Here is a 16,229-nt window from a genome sequence, read left to right on the forward strand (position 1 = left end):
AGAGACAGAGATAAAAAGAAAGAGAGAGAAAGAGAGAGACAGAGAGAGAAAGAAAGAGAGACAGAGAGAGAGAAAGAGAGACATAGAGAAAAAGAGAGAAAGAGAGAAAAAGAAAGAGAGAGAAAGAGAGAGACAGAGAGAGAAAGAAAGAGACAGACAGAGAAAGAGAGAGAGAAAGAGAGAGAAAGATGGATAGAGACAGAAAGAGAGACAGAGAAAGAGCGAGACAGAGAGAGAAAGACAGAGAAAGAGAGAGACAGAGAGAGAGAGAGAGAAAGAGAGACAGAGAAAGAGAGAGAAAGAGAGACAGAGAGAAAGACAGAGAAAGAGAGAGACAGAGAAAGACAGAGAAAAAGAGAGAGAGAAAGATGGATAGAGAGAGAGAGAAAGAGAGACAGAGAGAAAGATAGAGAGATAAAAATACAGACAGATAGAGGGAGAAAGAGAGACAAAGATAGACAGAGAGAGTGAGAGACAGAAATAGAGTGAGAGAGCGAAATATGGAGAAAAAGAGATGTGAATATACAAATATAGAGGGAGAAAGCCACATAGAGAGCGAGAGAAAGATTGAGAGAAAGAAATGTAGAAGGTAACAGATACATATATTGTGAGCGAGAGATATAGACAGAGGTAGCGAGACATATAGGTGTAGAGATAGAGGGATAAATATCAAGAAGAATAGATATAAAAAAAAGGAGAGATGTGCAATCTAAATTTAATAGTTTATTGTTTGTTTTTGGTGTATTACTGCTTATAGTTGTGTATTTATTTTTTTTTTACTTTTCTCTTTTCTTCTCTTCTGGTTGCAGTGTTCCAACCTTGGCTTCCAATACTTTGCCGTCAATAGACAGATAAAAGGATAGAGAGAAAGAGAGAGACACACACAGAAACATTGAGATACAGAGAGAGAGAAAGAAAGAGAGAGAGAAAGAGCGAGAGAGAACGAGGGAAAGAGAGAAAGAGACAGAAAGAGAGCGGTTATAGAGAGAGGAAAAAATAGAGGGGCAGAGAGAAATAATGCGACAGAGGAGTGAGATAAACAGAGAAATGCAAATTGAGAAAGAGAGAGAAAAAGAGAAAGAGAGGGATAGAGAGAGGGAGGGATAGAAAGAGAGAGAAATAGAGGAGAGAAATAAACATTGAAATTTAAATAGTGAAACAGAGAAAAAGAAAGAGAGGGAAAGAGAGAGAGAGAGAAAGAGAGATAAAGAGAGGAAAAAAGATAAAGATGGATAGAAATAGAGAGAAATAGCGGAGTAAGATAGAGAAATGCAAAGAGTGAGAAATTGAGTGAGAAAGAGAGAAAAAAAGAGAGGAAGAAATAGAGAGGGATAGAGAGAAAGAGAGGGATAGAGAGAGAAATTAACAGAAATTTAAAGAGTCAAAAAGATAGAAAGAGAGAAATAGAGGGATAGAGAAAGAGGGATAGGGAGAGAGAAAGATTGAGTAATTATATATATACACACACACATGAAAGTGAAATATAGAAATACAAAGTGAAACAGTGAGATTGAGAAAAAGAGAAATAGAGAGAGTGTGAAGGTAGAGATGTAGACACAGAGGGAGAGTCAGAGTTGGATTGAAAGGGATAGATACAGTAATCGATTGGTAGAATGAATATGAAATAGATAGTGGAACACATAAATAGTAAGGACATTGTGGGGAAGATAAAAAAAAAAAAAAAAAAAAAACGTTTAATGATGTTCACCACACAGAACACAATGTGTGAATGTTTGTTTGTGTTTTTTTTTTACTGTGTTCGCCGCTAATCTGCTCTCCGCGTCTCCTCCTGATCGGTGTAGTCACTGCTCCGCGCTCCTCCCATCTATTTCCTGCCTCGGGGCAAGATGGGAAGGAGGTGACGTGGGGGTCAGCAGCAGCGCGCTTGCGCACAACGAAGCAGGCCGAGGGGGAAAGCGCGGTCCCGCGATTATGGGCGGTTGCTTAGGAATAAACATCACAGCACCGCCCATAATCTTAACCCTGCGTGCACGTCACCAGGGTGACGCTAGGCACAGTGCTCATCCCCGAGAGATGGGCACTGCGCATGCGCGGGGATGGCTAGAGCAGTGGGCGGCGTCCAGAAGTATTTAAATCAGCGATGGGGGCGGCATACAGGACCAGGGGGCAGAATAACGGCCATCAGGCAGCCCGCCCCCGTGACAGATTTACAGAATCAGAAGCCAAAAAGGTACAACTTTATAAACACTTTTTTTCGGTCAGAAAGTGGGCACAATCATAACAGGGACCTTCCTAGAATGCAGCCCAGGAGCTGCAGAGGGGGAATCTTTTAGCTTTTGGGCGAAATTTCTCATGACAGGTTCCCTTTAAAACCGCTGGGCTAAATGCAAAATCAGTAACAGGGCCCCTCCTACAATATTCATAATTCTGGTCCCTTCAAATCAATCCTTTTGGCTCTATTGGTGACAGAGGTACTGTCACGCAAGGTACCGGGAAATACCAAGCGAATGGTGAGAGGGAAGGGAAACCCTGTGTCTAGGGAAGGGGGATCTGGTGACCCCAGACCAAACCTACTACTGGTCCCTGGGGTCCCTCACCACCCTAGATAGGTTCTGCACCTAGGCACTGAGCCGGATACCTGACCCTAGGCATCCCTAGTGCTGGGCCCCTAAATAGGGAATGGATGGGATGAACTCTTCATCAACCCCACTAACCACTATAGAAAACACGAGGAGAACACACAGGGGAAAAACATGAACTACTTATTCACAGATGACTCGGGTAGAAATTCAGCAAAGTTTCAGCAATGATACCGCAGAGGAGTACAAGCCACCTGCTTGCAACCTAGGCTTAAATGAACTGAAAATATCACCAGCACCAGTCCAAGGAAGGAAAGGGTATTTAGGCACCAAAATAATGTTGCTGATCATTAGCTGGGTGGAAGGCGAGCTCCTGCTGTGTCCAAAAGGTGTGAGATGAATCCAGCAGGAAAGCTACCTATACCAATGAATACTGACAGCAGGAACAATGGAAAGTCAGAGAGCATTCTGTACAGACCTTCTATGGCCAGAAACCACATGACTGTCACCCATGACAGATACGACTGCTACCTCTATACCCACATATGACCATATACGTTGTGGGGTGAGAACCGGGGTGGACATACCATTTGTATAACCTATGAGGCTGCACAGGGGTCCAAGGTGTTGGGAAAGGGTTTATCTAACTCCAAAGCAGGTGCAATTTTGCATTTTTAGGAGCCTTTTGGTTGTAAAGGGCCCATATACTGTTCTTGGACAGGGGCATTTTTCTGTCTGTGTCTACCAGTGGTGAGAAGAACAAACATTTAACCCCAAAATTTCAAGCCTGTAAGAAAATGATGCCACTGTTAAGAGTCAACATGGTTCTCACTGTTACATCGGCACCATGGGTGTTACAGTTACAAGGCGTTTCAATGTTATGGGGGCACTGTGGTTGTCACAGTTATGCAGGTCCCGTGGGGGTGTTACTGTTATAAGGTTACTGCACCCATAACTTCTATTGGGTTGTACAAGGCTCTTGGAGGTTCTACAGCGATCATTGTTAAGGGGGGGCATAAGTGATATTGTGATGTGGGCTCATATAGGTCATTATTATGGGGGCACTGTGCGAGTCCAGCTGTTCTTAATATCCATAGATGCCATTCAGCATAAATGAAATAATGGGGCCACAATGGCAGCCCAAATCTGTAGAGAGGCACAGGCTCATCTTCTAGGCCTCACTCATCTCTAAGATTTCTAGTCCTCCAGGGAATAAAGCCATTACAGGTGGTAGATAATCCAATAATTGGCTTTTAGAAAAAAAAAATTACATATATTAAGACAAAAAAAAAGGCTTGGAGCACAAGTACGCTGCTCCGAATGTCAACTGAGCTGGAAGAGCTGATCCGGGGATTCTCCGGTAGGCCGCAGGCGATGCCATAGACAAGGCTGTCTTTCATCCTCCTCTTTTATGTCTACAGTAACGTGATGTGGACACATGGGAGACACTCAGAGGCTTAATAGCCGAAAACGGATATAGAACCTCCAGGGCTTCTTTGAGATAGCGACCCTCCCCATGAAACGCTCCATTGACAGCACCTCCACTCTTGTAGACGGGTGTCCTAGTTCTGCGTTCAATCATTCTTGTGCTATTAATGGGGCCTTTTGTATAAAGAAATGAGGTGTTATGTCATTCCGACAAACATGGCGACAGCTTTTATTCCCGAGTGAAGATGAGGTCACCTCCGACACCCGGCGTATTGTGCGGATCTCCTCAGATTCTTTGTTCTGTGAGAATAGGTGTCCTCAGGTTGGGAAGGACGCTCTCGGGTTACGGGGATTGTACAATGAAAAGGCCGCTATGAACAAGTCTGGAGAAGCGTCTTCGTTATATCTATTTGAGGAACCACCAATATGGTCATTATTACCGTCCTGGCCAAAAGGCTTTTGGTTTTCACATTTTGCTGTTTTAGTGTTTTTTTGATCTTTTAGTCAGATGTTTCTGTGGTTACCAGTTATCAGCATTTCATACGTTTTTACATTTTTATTGACAAATATTTGAGGTTTATGTAAAAACTGAATATTTCCAGCTTTGACCCTCATTTTTCCAGACTTCTGCCCTTCTCCCCGATGGCTGGATATCGGCTTCTGGACCAAATCCTGGCTGATGACTCATTCTTGTCTCATCAGTGCTCGGAGTTTATCACAATTTCTGTGGTTTGGTTTGTTCTCCTGCTTTTTGTAGATTGACCACACGTTCTAAATGGGATTGAGATCTCAGGAGGTTCCTGGCCATGGACCCAAAATTGTCAATGTTTTTGTCATGCGCCGTCCGTATCCGCACACGCGGATTACTTCTACTGCGTCAGGCTCTGTTCACATTGCAGAGTCCGACAGGCAGCCTGATCTCTCTTAAGTGCTCAGCTCAGCTGGGCATCGGCTCAGTTGTTTCACTGCTCCCAGCTGTGCAGGGGTTAATCCTTGTTGGAGCAGCGTGCTGAGAGCCAGGTTGCTGATTTCCTTAAACAGCTAGTCTCCTCCTATTTAAGGCTGGGGTGTGTAGTAGGAGACTGCCAAATATAGTCTCTGCTTGCAGTTGCGATATCCTGGTGTCCGTGGTGATTCTCCATTTGGTGATCAGCAATTTGTTGTCTGTGCTGCATGATAGCTCCCTGGTGTCTTTTTGTCTCTCCTCTGTGGATATTTGCGGTGTGAGTGGGTTTCAGTTTATCCCCTTGACTTTGTCTTGTGGGTGGTGGTATTCTTTATGTCCCGCCCAGCTCTGGGTTGGGGGGTGCAGGGTTTGTAGGTCAGGGCTGGACAGGAGACAGGGACACGCTGGTGGCTCGACCCTGACTACCTTCAAGTCTACCATCAGGATAAGGGACAGCACAGGGTCCTCAGTCTTAGGGTCAGGTCAGGAGCCCCTGTGTCGTCTGTACTCCCCGTGACAGTTTTGTTCACAGAGCTAATTAGTGATCACTTTTTACCTTGTGACCTGGTCTCTATCATGGTGGAAAAAGCGTGATCACCACGTTGCTTGCGAATAGCCGGGAGAAGTTGATCTTGGAAAATGATAGATCCCATTCATTATTCATGGCCGTGATCTTAGGCAAAATTGTGAGTGAGCCCCCTACCATGGATGAAAAACCTCCCACATCAATGGCAGACACAGGACTCATAATAGTGCTCCACCTTTTTCTCTGAACAATTATTCCTCCAAATGTCCTAAACAGTCTGAAGAGGCTTCATCAGAATTTTTTTTTTTTACCCAATTCCAGTTACCGCACTTTGTAAAATACTGTATGTTGGACTGTCGTTAATTTCTTTCTTGGAGAAAAGTGGCTTTTTTGTTGCCCTTTTTCACACCAGCACAGTCTTCAAAAAGGCTCCGCCTCACTGTGCATGCAGATGAACCCGACGCCTGCCTGCTACCACTCCTGAGCAAGCTCTGCACTGGTGTGGAACCGATGCTGTAGCGGAGTCCTCTTTAGGAGATGTTCCTTCACAGTAGAGTAGAAATTCAGTGGAAAGGGGGTTATTCTCATTAGGTTAATTTTCATGACCAGGAATGACGTTGACATATTTGCAATTCCCATGGTCACACGATCTAGAGTTAATGCAAATTGCCACTCTAAAAACCTGAAGCAGCAAACTGTGTGAGCACCTAAGTATGTCAGTATCAAAATATTTGGCCCTGACTGTATGTATCCATAAGGGATGTCCGAGAGAGTGACATTTGCCTATCTGTGCACTTTACAGAATACACGGTTTAGTGGAGGTTATATTTTGGGAATTTGGATTTCCTGGGAGCGATTGTGGTGATTCTCAACACAAGTGATGGCCTCATGATATTAAGCCTTTTTGGTAGGTCCAATACCCACATTTAGAGAGATTACGGTTCATTAAAAAATTGGTATAGACCTAATGATTAGGAATTAGGGAACGGCCACTACACAAGATAATATGAAGGTAATGCAGAGTGATGTTAGCTGGTTTGGAGAGGACGGTGAGGATAGATTGACTATAACTGGTTGTTGAAAATTAGAAAACCACGATTGCTTTCTTGTAAAAAGAGCAACGTTCCCCGTCCACAGATTGCATCTGGATTAGCACCTTACAGTGGATATAAAAAGTCTACACACCCCTGTTATAATGCCAGGTTTTTCTCATTCAATTTTTTTTTTATCAAAAATAATAATTGCAGATCTTTTTTCACCTTTAACGTTGCCCATAACCTGTACTAACATATTCTGAAAGGCGGAAATAAAAATAACAAAAGTAAACTAATGTGGCTGCAGAAATATGAGCATTCTCTTATATTGGGGACGTGGTTGTGTTCAGTATTAGTCACTTACATTTACACTCATGTCACATTGTAGTCGGTGCACGGCCACCATCATTTACAGGGATTCTGATTAGCCCCATAGAAAGCTTTGCTGTTCTAGGAGGATTTTCCTGATATATTCTTAGCTGTATTTTACAGCAAAAACCATGATCCATAAACAGCCGACAACACAGCAAAGGATCTCATTGTTGAATATTACCAGCCAAATCAGCATTTGGTCAATTTACTGTAGGGATGTGATGGGTCATCCTGATAGATGGACGCTCTTTGAAATGTTCTTAACTTTGACTCTTTGGTGAAGATCTTGTGATATGAGGAACTCCATACAAGCTTAATAGGATCTTCACTAATAGGATAGCTATGCTCGGCCTGTCACAGCCAGACAACCCCTTCAATGTCAACTATCAACTATCCTGATATAAATTGGGGAACAGAAACTTGCAGTTCCAGCAAAGGAAATAGATTTTTGATAACAATGAAAGATAATTACCTTTCACAAATGGTACAGGACCCCACAAGAGGGAGAGCACTACTAGACCTTGTACTAACCAATAGGCCAGATTGCATATCAAATATACAAGTTGGGGGTTACTTGGGGAATAGTGATCACAAAACAATAAGTTTTCATGTATTCTTTAGTAAGATGTCTAGTAGAGGGGCTACAAGGACACTAAACTTCAGGAAAGCAAATTTTAAACGGTTGAGAGATGATCTTAGTGCAATAAACTGGGATGATGTACTAAGTAATAAAAGTACACAAAGCAAATGGGAGACTTTTATGAGCATCCTGAATAGGGCTTGTGCAGAAAATATACCCTATGGGAACAAACATGCTAGAAATAGGAGGAAACCCCTATGGCTAAATAGAGCTGTAAGGGAAGCAATAAAAGAAAAACAGAAAGCCTTAAAAGAATTAAAGAGGGTAGGTAGTGATGAGGCATTATATAATTATAGAAAATTAAATAAAATATGTAAAAAGCAAATTAAGTTAGCTAAGTTTGAGACAGAGAGACTCATTGCGAGAGAAAGTAAAAATAATCCTAAAATATTCTTTAACTACATAAACAGTAAAAAACTGAAAAGCGATAGTGTTGGCCCCCTTAAAAATAGTCTTGGTGAAATGGTGGAAGGGGATGAGGGTAAAGCCAACCTGCTGAAAGACTTTTTTTCTACGTTTTTTATACAAGAAAATGCCATGGCAGATGACATGACCAGTGATACCATAAATTCACCCTTGAATATTACCTGCTTAACCCAGCAGGAAGTACGCCGCCGCCTCGAAATCACTAAGGTTGACAAATCTCCGGGCCCGGAGGCATACACCCCAGAGTACTACAGGAATTGAGTTCTGTGATAGATAGACCATTATTTTTAATCTTCTCAGATTCCTTAATAACCGGGTCAGTACCGCAGGACTGGCGCATAGCAAATGTGGTGCCAATATTCAAAAAGGGGTTAGATTTATGTAAATTGGAGGATTGGGCTGAGAAGTGGCAATTGAAGTTTAATGTAGATAAATGTAAGGTCATGCACTTGGGTAGAGGAAATAACATTTATGATTATGTACTTAATTGTAGAACACTGGGTAAAACAGACACAGAAAAAGACTTGGGTGTGTGGGTGGATGGTAAACTTCACTTTAGTGGCCAGTGTCAGGCAGCTGCTGCCAGGGCTAATAAAATAATGGGATGTAATAAAAGAGGTATAAGTGTTCATGAAAAAAATATAGTTCTACCTCTGTACAAGTCACTAGTGCGACCGCACTTATATACTGTGTACAATTCTGGTCACCGATATATAAGAAGGACATAGCTGAACTGGAGAGGGTGCAGAGAAGAGCCACCAAGATTATTAGAGGAATGGGGGGGCTGCAATACCAAGACAGGTTATTAAACTTGGGGTTATTTAGTTTGGAAAAACGAAGGCTTAGGGGGGATCTAATCACAATGTATAAATATATGAGGGGACAGTACAGAGACCTTTCCAAAGATCTTTTTACACCTAGGCCTGCGACTGGAACACGGGGGCATCCGCTACGTCTTGAGGAAAGAAGGTTTAATCATAATCACAGACGAGGATTCTTTACTGTACGAGCAGTGAGACTATGGAACTCTCTGCCGCATGATGTTGTAATGAGTGATTCACTACTAACATTTAAGCAGAGCCTGGATGCCTTTCTTGAAAAATTTAATATAACCAGTTATGTATATTAGATTTTATGACAGGGTATTGATCCAGGGAACTAGTCTGATTGCCGGATGTGGAGTCAGGAAGGACATTTTTTCCCCATTGGAACTTGTTTGTCACATTGGGGTTTTTTGCCTTCCTCTGGATCAACATGTTAGGCTACGGGTTGAACTAGATGGACTTAGAGTCTCCCTTCAACCTTAAAAACTATGATACTATGATACTATGATACTATGATGTCACAGTGATTCTATAACAAGAATGTAGACGCTGACGCTGAGACCTTCGCGGCCTCGCTAATCCAATTCTTTCCATCACTGCTGGAATGCACTAATCAACCATGACGTTTTCCTTGGAGAAATTCATGACCTGGAGCTACTGTTTTGTAAAAAAATGAAAAAGGTTCATGTCCACACCTGCAAATAATAAAGACGCTCATGATCTATCACTGACATTACCAGTAATCACAACAGTATGGGGAGGATAGATCAGTCAGAGGACGACCCATGTCAAGTCAACGAATCCTACTGAAAAAAGAGGATTATGTCCTTATAGGAACAAGAAATATAAAAACACCAAAGCACAGACCATAATCTAGGGTGCACCAAAGCACAGACCACAATCTAGGGGTGCATCAAGGCACAGACCACACTCTAGGGGTGCATCAAAGCACAGACCACACTCTATGGGTGCATCACAGACCACACTCTCGGGGTGCATCAAAGCACAGACCACACTCTATGGTTGCATCAAAGCACAGACCACACTCTATGGGTGCATCAAAGCACAGACCACACTCTAGGGGTGCATCACAGACCACACTCTATGGGTGCATCAAAGCACAGACCACACTCTATGGGTGCATCAAAGCACAGACCACACTCTATGGGTGCATCAAAGCACAGACCACACTCTATGGGTGCATCAAAGAACAGACCACACTCTAGGATGCACCAAAGCACAGACCACAGTCTAAGGCAGGCTTTACACGCTGCAACATCTAGCATACGCCCTCATCGTACATGCGATATATGGTGTTTGCTGCCGTAGCGAACATTATCGCTACGGCAGCTTCACACGCACATATCTGGTCGGCAACGTCGCTGTGACTGCCGAACAATCCCTCCTTCAAGGGGGAAGTGCGTTCGGCGTCACAGCGACGTCACTAAACGGCCTGCCAATAGCAGCGGAGGGGCGGAGATGAGCGGGACATAACATCCCGCCCACCTCCTTCCTTCCGCATAGCTGGTGGATGCAGGTAAGGAGATGTTTGTTGTTCCTGCGGTGTCACACACAGCGATGTGTGCTGCCGCAGGAACGACAAACAACATCGTACCTGCAGCAGGAGCGACATTATGAAAATGAACGACGTGACACAAATCAGTGATTTTTGTCACTTTGCGCTCGTTCATCGTCGCTCCTAGGCTTTACACATTGCGATGTCGCTACTGGCGTCGGATGTGCGTCACTAACGACGTGACTGCGACGATATATCAGTAGTGATGTCGCAACGTGCAAAGCCCCTCTAAGAGTGCATCACAGCACAGACCACACTCTAGGGGTCATCAAAGCACAGACCACAATCTAGGGGTGCATAAAAGCACAGACCACAATTTAGGGTTCACCAAAGCACAGACCACAATCTAGGGTGCAACAAAGCACAGACCACAATCTAGGGTGCACCAAAGCACAGATCACACTCTAGGGTGCACCAAAGCGCAGACCACAATATAGGGTGCAGCAAAGCACAGACCACAATCTAGGGTGTACCAAAGCACAGACCACAATCTAGGATGCACCAAAGCACAGATCCCACTCTAGGGTGCACTAAAGCACAGACTACACTCTAGAGCGCACCAAAGCACAGATCACACTCTAGGGTGCACCAAAGCACAGACCACAATCTAGGGTGTACCAAAGCACAGATTACACTCTAGGATGCACTAAAGCACAGACTACACTCTAAAGCGCACAAAGCACAGACCAAAATCTAGGGTGCATCAAAGCACAGACCACAGTCAAGGGTACACCAAAACGCCCTCATTTACATATTAAATAAAAAGAGATTTTTCAGCAAATATTAGGTCAATCTGTATATATCTAATATGATTTTTATAGGGGCTATGTTACGACTCAGCATTTGGCCACTTGTGTGAGGGGTGAACTGTTCTTAATTAGGCCAAACATATAGATCCTAAGTTAGCCATTGCCTCTTGCCAGACTGATTGGAGCCATATTGTCTGTAAATGTGTATTCCCTCAGCCCTTCTGACCACATAATCTAAAGGAAAATTATGCAGTCAGATTGAACTTGCGACCAATGACAGAGCAGCCATCTCCAACAATCCTGTAAGAGAACTGAATGGTATAAAAGGGCCTTGCTTCTGTCATCTCTGTCATCCGGGATAGAGTCTACATGATCTCAGCTGAGGAGCTTCGGTTCCAGCTGGGGGAAATCACACAACTGCTTCTCTTGGGATTCTATAGGATCTCAGCTGAGGAACTTCGGTTCAAGCTGAGGAAACACACTTTCACACTTCACTCAGGATATTCTACAGGATTTCAGCCATGGAGCTATGGTTTCAGATGAAGGAACACAGAATTGCTTCACTGATCGACTCTGAGCCCACAAATTCACTTGGAGAACCCAGGCTGAGACTACTCAGCCTCCTAGCTTCGTAAGCTTGCCGCTATCTCTTCTCAGTGGGTGTCCACCAAAAGCGGAGAGCTGCTGGCTGGGCTAGTTGGCCCTGAAAGCCCCGAAGGGTCTAAACCTTGGCGGTCATGGAAGAATGAGAATTTATTGCTTGTGCCATCTTGTGTTCTTGCTGGGAATGTACAATCTGTTTTTGTGAACCAATGAAGTTTTACCAATGTGTGGATCCTTCACCCTGTGTTGTCTCAGTAATGTTTTGCCCATGGGGAAAGAGTGCGGGCGTTCAGTGGGATGAGCCCTGGTCCGTGTGGTCTTACTGAAGACCAGACCAGACCAGACCACACCACACCACACCACACCAGACCACACCAGACCACACCAGACCACACCAGACCACACCAGACCACACCAGACCAGACCAGACCAGACCAGACCTTACCTTGATCCTGCAAAGGCTAAATCCCTTTATGAAGTTTAATTAGATTTTGGGGAGGGACAATCTCCTTTTAGGTCTACAAAAAAGGTATTGAAAAACTATAAAACTAAAAAAGAAGCTAAAAAAAATAACAATACAGAATATGGATTATCATGATGCAGAAATTTCTGAGCGGTGCCAATATTTTTCTATGACCCATTTCTCTCCGGCATTACGGTTAGCCATATTCTGATTATTGAGGATGGGAAATATCAGTCATCACCAGGGCAATGCCCTTACCGATAAATCACACAAAGAAAAACAACTAGTGCTTATGAATAAGTCCCGGGGGGTTGTGCAGGGAGTGTAGACGGACCCCGCCACACTTTACCATTTTGACAAGTCGCTGACTATGATGTATGGAGGCAAAAACAAATCAATAAACAAAAAGATAATCCCGTTACTTCCAATTATAATAATGAAGGATGAATGTGATGAACCCCAGGGGCCGGCAGCGAGCCGTCCATCATCACCAGATGTGGAAGCCATTATATCGGAATGATGATAAACAACAGTAAGACTCCCCATCTCATGACTTCAGAGCTGTCGCTCTGCCCCGAGCTTTGGCCCCGGGGCCCTTCAGTGGCGTCTTCAGGTGTTTTTGAATCTTTATATTACTGAAATGTAATATACGCCCCCTGTAGATGGTCCATGTCCCTGCATCCAAGATGTCCAAAGATATGAAGATGTGGTCAAGAGGAATGCAAGGCATATTAACAGAGAAGCAGCCATCTGCCGCAAATCTCTGACTGGTGGGGGCCCAAACGATCCCAAAGGGCACGGTCCATCATTCCCGGAGGACTCACTATAAAGCCAACATGGTTCATAGGAGAAGCAGCCACATCCGGTCAATCAGCTGTTCCTGAATCTCTACTAAATTCACATGAAGGGGACGATGCAACTGGTTAGAGACCAAGTATTCACCATAAGAGTGCAGCTCTGGAGTATAATACAGGAGGTAACTCAGGATCAGTACACGATAAGTAATGTAATGTATGTACACAGTGACTGCACCAGCAGAATAGTGAGTGCAGCTCTGGTGTATAATACAGGAGGTAACTCAGGACCAGTACAGGATCAGTAATGTAATGTACACAGTGACTGCACCAGCAGAATAGTGAGTGCAGCTCTGGTATATAATACAGGAGGTAACTCAGGATCAGTACAGGATCAGTAATGTAATGTATGTACACAGTGACTGCACCAGCAGAATAGTGAGTGCAGCTCTGGAGTATAATACAGGAGGTAACTCAGGATCAGTACAGGATCAGTAATGTAATGTATGCACACAGTGACTGCACCAGCAGAATAGTGAGTGCAGCTCTGGAGTGTAATACAGGATGTAACTCAGGATCAGTACAGAATCAGTAATGTAATGTATGTACACAGTGACTGCACCAGCAGAATAGTGAGTGCAGCTCTGGAGTATAATACAGGAGGTAACTCAGGATCAGTACAGGATCAGTAATGTAATGTATGTACACAGTGACTGCTCCAGCAGAATAGTGAGTGCAGCTCTGGAGTATAATACAGGATGTAACTCAGGATCAGTACAGGATAAGTAATGTAATGTATGTACACAGTGTCTGCACCAGCAGAATAGTGAGTGCAGCTCTGGAGTATAATACAGGAGATAACTCAGGATCAGTACAGGATCAGTAATGTAATGTATATACACAGTGACTGCACCAGCAGAATAGTGAGTGCAGCTCTGGAGTATAATACAGGATGTAACTCAGGATCAGTAATGTAATGTATGTACACAGTGACTGCACCAGCAGAATAGGGAGTGCAGCTCTGGAGTATAATACAGGATGTAACTCAGGATCAGTACAGGATCAGTAATGGATGTACACAGTGACTGCACCAGCATAATAGTGAGTGCAGCTCTGGAGTATAATACAGGAGATAACTCAGGATCAGTACAGGAGTGAGTGCAGCTCTGGAGTATAATAGAGGAGGTAACTCAGGATCAGTAATGTAATGTATGTACACAGTGACTGCACCAGCACAATAGTGAGTGCAGCTCTGGAGTATAATACAGGAGGTAACTCAGGATCAGTACAGGATCAGTAATGTAATGTATGTACACAGTGACTGCACCAGCAGAATAGTGAGTGCAGCTCTGGAGTATAATACAGGAGGTAACTCAGGATCAGTAATGTAATGTATGTACACAGTGACTGCACCAGCAGAATAGTGAGTGCAGCTCTGGAGTATAATACAGGAGGTAACTCAGGATCAGTACAGGATCAGTAATGTATGTATGTGTTAGGACCAGGTGGACGGGCAGACCCAGGAGGTGGATCCACTGGGCCGAACTCCTTGATGATGGTAAGGGGTCCGGTAGCTGGAGCACTACAGGTAGCAGGACAGTCCGTGCACAAGAGTATAATGGAGAAGTCCCTGGGACCACGGAGTCACTGATGGTAGTCCGGGTGACGGAGCTCAGGTTCGGAAGCCGAGATGATGTCAGGCGGAGTCCGGAACCGTTGGAGCGAGATGACGGGTCACCACAGGGATCAGAGATGGTACGGACTGTCAGGATGGCAGATAGGCAGCGTTCGGGGTGCGGGATTCGGCAGGACCGGATGGCAAGGCAGGATCGGCTCTAGAAGAGAGAGAGGTGAGTATCTCACAGGAACACAAGGAGACCTGACTCCTAGCTTGGGAAACACGAAGAACAGGCCCCGCCCACTTGGACACTAAACCCCTTTATACCCTGTACCTGTGTGCATCATTTCCTGTCAGTGGACGCTGGCCCTTTAAGAAAGGGTCAATGACCGCGCGCGCGCCCTAATGCGCATGCGCGCGGCCCGGGTGCCAGAAGCCAGAGCAGGAAGCTGTGAGGAGGAAGCAGCAGAGCCGGGCTGTGGCTGAGAAGCCGACGGGCGCCGGGAGCGGGGACCAGGACGCCTGGGAAGCGCAGGCAATGGAGGCTGGAGAGCGGGGAGCGGCGGAGACCGGACCGAAGAACCGGGGAGCGAGGCAGGGGAGCCGAGGAGCGTGGCAGGTGAGCCGGGGAGCAGGGCAGGGGACCCGGAGAGCGTGACAGTACCCCCCCCCCCACGCCCCCCTCCCCGCAACCGGGACAGGAAGGCACGGATCAGAGGAGTGCCCACATTCTCCCGAGGCTCCCAGGACCTATCCTCAGGACCATACCCTGCCCAGTCCACCAGGAAGAACTGTCGACCCCGTACGGTCTTCATGGCCACGATATCCCTTACCGCATAGATGTCGTCATCGGCAATAGGAGGAGGAGCCGAACTGGCAGCAGCGGAGAAGGGACCAAGGACAACCGGCTTGAGCAGGGAGACGTGGAAGGAGTTGGGTATCCTCATCGTGGCCGGGAGCTGTAGCTTGTAGGAGACCTCATTGATCTTGCTGAGGACTTTAAACGGCCCGATGTAGCGAGGACCCAGCTTGTAAGATGGTATCTTCAATCGGACATACTTGGAGGCAAGCCAGACGAGATCTCCTGGAGAGAAACATGGGGGATCCAGACGCCTCTTGTCTGCGTGTCTCTTCATCCGCAGGGAAGCACGTCCAAGGGACGTCTTGACAGAGTTCCAAATTGTTGCAAAGTCACGTGCTACAGCATCAGCAGCAGGGACATCCGAGGAAGAGGATACAGGCAATGGGACGGAAGGCTGAAGCCCGTAAACAACATGGAAGGGAGAGCTGGAGGAGGACTCACTGACGTGGTGGTTATGGGAGAATTCAGCCCAAGGAAGAAGCGTGGACCAGTCGTCGTGATGGGCGTTGACGTAGTGACGTAAGAAGGAGGTCAAGATCTGATTGACTCGTTCCACTTGGCCATTCGACTGAGGATGGTAGGCTGAAGAAAAGTCCAGAGTCACTCCCAGATGTTTGCAGAGAGCCCTCCAGAAGCGGGAGGTGAACTGAGTTCCTCTGTCGGACACAATGTGTGATGGAAAGCCATGCAAGCGGAAGATGTGAAGTATATAGGCGTCCGCGAGTTCTTGGGCAGAGGGCAGTCCAGTCATAGGGACGAAATGAGCCATTTTAGAGAATCGATCCACCACGACCCATATGACTGTGTGTCCGGAGGACAATGGCAAGT

The 16,229-nt window shown here is 45.4% G+C and overlaps 1 protein-coding gene across 1 annotated transcript in view; it reads right to left on the reverse strand.

The window, feature by feature from the left end:
* The window catches only part of ME3 (malic enzyme 3), a 252,726-nt gene that overhangs the window by 79,654 nt on the left and 156,843 nt on the right, over positions 1–16,229 (reverse strand). The gene's annotated exons all lie outside the window — the stretch shown is intronic.

The sequence above is a fragment of the Anomaloglossus baeobatrachus genome, chromosome 2 (assembly GCF_048569485.1).
Source record: "Anomaloglossus baeobatrachus isolate aAnoBae1 chromosome 2, aAnoBae1.hap1, whole genome shotgun sequence".
Lineage (NCBI taxonomy): Eukaryota > Metazoa > Chordata > Amphibia > Anura > Aromobatidae > Anomaloglossus > Anomaloglossus baeobatrachus.